At 37.9% G+C, this 3,897-nt stretch overlaps 1 non-coding gene across 1 annotated transcript; it reads left to right on the forward strand.

The window, feature by feature from the left end:
• The first annotated feature begins 1,796 nt into the window (after positions 1-1,796).
• LOC113458209 lies at positions 1,797-1,902 on the forward strand. Its single transcript, XR_003378627.1, has one exon. It is a non-coding gene; the product is annotated as a U6 spliceosomal RNA (small nuclear RNA).
• Positions 1,903-3,897: the final 1,995 nt, after the last annotated feature.

Raw genomic sequence — 3,897 nt, forward strand, 5'->3', positions numbered from 1 at the left:
CTGAACTAGTGACAAAACTTCTGCCTCAGGCTTGAGCCACCATTCTCAGTTTTCTGCTGACTTTCTTGCTCAGGATGATAGTTATTTAGGAGCTGGAAGAGTTCAGTCTGCCGATTGAGCGAGACACATTTGGGCTCAGCAGGATAAGGTAAAATAGTCACATACATCATTCAAATGGTGGTCATGGAGGTGACACAGTGCCTCTAAGTTTGCGAATTCCTCTTATGACTGCTTATTTCAAGGGCATAGAAGATTTTTAAGAGAAACCACTGACACTTAAGTGTATTCAATTTTGGTTACCCCAGAGATAGCGATTTGCTTCGGCTATAGAGACAGACATGGAAAACACAATGAGAACATCAAATTGAAATTTCAGCAGGATGCCTCGGGTGATAACATCAAGTGAATTTAACTTTTGATCTACTTTCATGAGAAAAGTATGTTTTTGTTCAAAAATGAATGGAGCAAGTGTCCCTGAAGCCCCTCCCCTGGTAGAACAGTTATTGATAAAGAATGGCTACTGAGAAAAGGGGAGTCCCTCTCCTTTAGGGATGTGGTTCCATGTGTCAGTCAATGACCTCATACCTCTGTACAAATGACCTGCACTAATTGGACTCAGAAGATTAAATGCAACAACAACTGACATAAGACAATATGAGGTTGAGGGAGAGATGGTGCACAAGGAGAAGTTAGAAAGAGGTCATATCAATAGATGTGATTAATGCTGTATAAAAATATATGAAATTCTCAAAGGATAAATAAAACTATTATCTGAAGAAATCCTGTAGCCAGCTCTATGCTATTCACTTGGATCATTTTTTTTTTTCAAATGGACAACTTTGGAGATAAATCTCGGGCATCCTAATGAGTGTGACCTAAGAACCATAGAATTGGTGAACTGAAGGTAGTTTTTATTGGGTCTCTTGATACCCGGTTGCTATGAAAAGTCTGGCTGGAGAATTTGATTGATGAGCAAAGAGTGATGTTTCTTAGTGCGACTGAGTTAGGATTCAAAGCACACATGAGTACAGGGTTTATTCTTGTTTGCATTATTTCTTCTAAGTATAGCCAAAAGCACAGTCAAATAAACCAAGTCATATTTTCCTAAATTTAACAGGAACTCCTTTGAGCTCCATGACACTGTGCCTTTCAATTTATCTTTTCCTGCTGGATTCCCCACAAACTGAAATGTGGGGAAGATAAAACAAAGCACACTTTCACTGTTACTTATATTCCTCTAAATTTTAGTTCCTTGGGATTTACCCTAATACACTATAGAGGTCATATTTTATACTCTGATATGTGTATATAGGGTTATACAGTACACTAATGTAGCTCAACCCATGGGTAGAAGTTTGGTTTACTTGAACATTCTTCTCTTGAACAATCCAAACTGTTAGAGAATTTCCACCTTTTCATTCTATTTGAAGAGGATCTAGATATGAAGGGTGCACAGTCACAATGAGCACTCTCTTAAGGGTTTTCTGGATCTCAATCTCATTTAAACTTTGATTTTTAGAAAACATTCAAATAAATAATAATTCACCTACATTGGCCAAGTTATCACCCTTGCAGGAAACACTGTGAGCACTATCTTAAGGGTTTTCTGGATCTCAATCTGATTTAAACTTCGATTTTTAGTAAACATTCAAATAAATAATAATTCACCTACATTGGCCAAGTTATCACCCTTGCAGGAAACACTGTCATCAGAGAGTAAACATAGCTCCTTTCCTCTTCCATTTAGTCATATAACTTCCAGAATCGTCAGAGATCCTCTAAAAGGATGTACTCATGTGCTCGCTTCGGCAGCACATATACTAAAATTGGAACGATACAGAGAAGATGAGCATGGCCCCAGTGCAAGGAAGAACGTACTCATTTGATTTCTGCTGCAGTTCTCTTGCAGTCTATGGTTTTCTTACATTTTATTTACTTTCAGTTAAGAAAGTGCCAGAGCAGAAGGCACGACTAATTTCTTCCTGGGATTCCACAGATTTTAGTAGCTGTCCCCAAAACAATATTGAATGTGCCTATCAGTTGATGACATGAGTTGACATTTGTAAATCCTTCTGTAGACAGACTTTTACAGGATCGACAATAATTGTGATGTTCTGATTATTGTGGAAAGTTTCTTTTTGCCATTTCTGATATTTTTATAAAAGTAAATTGGATATCAGAAGTGATTTTAAAAGATCCCTGTGAGTATGTGAGTATCATGAAGAACCTGCCCTCAAATACTAGACCATGTTCTTGGCTTAGAAAGATGTGACAGGATCCACAGATCAAACAGATTTGGGGAATAAAGTCCTTCAAGATTATCAGCTGTCCTGAGCGAACACAGGGCTATCTCCAAGTAAGATCCCAAATAAGCCAAATGTAGTCAAGACTCATTCCATCACTTAAGTAGCTGATAACTTCAGGAAGATAATGAATTGAAGTCATGTACAGAAATAGATGAGTATGAAATCTTTATTCCAAGGGTTGTAATCTTTGCTGCTTGCTCCATGAAGTCTTACAAGAAAAGCATACAAATATCAGGTTCGCCTAGCCTTGTCATGCATTAAATTTAATTCACATCCTCTTTCCTTCCCAGATAAAAGTTGACAATTTCAGAGCATTTATATAACAAGCAAGTATATAACAAAACACTCATTGTTATTAAATATATTTCTTAATAACAATGCTTATATTTAATGCATTATGTATTTATATACACATATAAATTGGTATATTATATACACACATATACTTGCTATACTTTTGTCACAACCAATGCCTTATTTAAAGAAAAGCAGGAGAACAGTTTTTAAAGAGTATAGAAATGGACCTCTAAAAGTTTCCTAACTTTCCTTTTTGACAGGTGGTAAGCATTACAATGGTACCAAGAGGACTTTCCCTTTCTCTTCTTATTTCAGGACTATATAGGAGCTATCCTCACATCAACCATGACTCAGATGACTCAGGATGCTTCTCACTTGTGGTTTGGCTGCCTCTGTCAAGAACAGAGGGCATGTATTTGCAGGGTTTCTACATGTTATAGGATGGAGACTGCGTTCTTTAAAATTAGATTCATTGAGTGTGCTCACTCAGACTTGTCCAGGATTAGTATGGTCCATGGGATGGAAATCACACCACTAGAGAAATCTGTCCACACCCCACAGGCTGGATCAAATAGCAAGTCTTCCTCAGCTGGCAGTGGGACTGTATGACCTCATGCTGAGAATCTCATCTGCCGTGAGCCTGTGCTGATCTTGGGCATTTGGTCACTGGCTGCTGTTTGTGCAGTAACCCCCCTGCATCCAGAAAACACTGTTTCCTTATACTCAGTTACTGCGTCTGGCTCTCACAATCTTTTCATCCCCTCTCCCACCGTGATCCTCGAGCCTTGGACAGAGGAGATGTTCTATCGATGTATCATTTAGAGCTGTGCCTTCCACAGCTGAAGAGATAGCTCAGTGGTTCAGAGCACTTGCTGGTCTTATGGAATACTTGGATTCATTTCCGAATGTGGTGGCATGTTGTAATCTGTAATTCCAGTTCCAGGGGATCACAAGCCTTGTTTAAGCCTCTGTGGACCCCTTTTATGTACACACTATACATGCTTTCATCCAGACAAACACTCATACACCTAAAGCAAAATTAATATATGCTTTTTTTTTTATTTTAAGGAGAAATCTTTTAAAGTGCTTTTTAAACTCTGCAAATCTAACCAAGAAACAACACAACAACTGTAGTGACAAAAACTTATCTGAAATATCTGTGTGAAAGCTTTAGTTCTACATTAAACATTGTGAAATTGATTAAGAAGGAAACTAGAGAATTTTCACTGATGTTGTAAAAAAGTTTACGGCAATAAATGAGAAGGGATCCTGCCTGCAAATTCAGCTAACCTGA

The sequence above is a fragment of the Microtus ochrogaster genome, unplaced genomic scaffold (genome assembly GCF_000317375.1).
Source record: "Microtus ochrogaster isolate Prairie Vole_2 unplaced genomic scaffold, MicOch1.0 UNK8, whole genome shotgun sequence".
In the NCBI taxonomy this organism is placed as follows: domain Eukaryota; kingdom Metazoa; phylum Chordata; class Mammalia; order Rodentia; family Cricetidae; genus Microtus; species Microtus ochrogaster.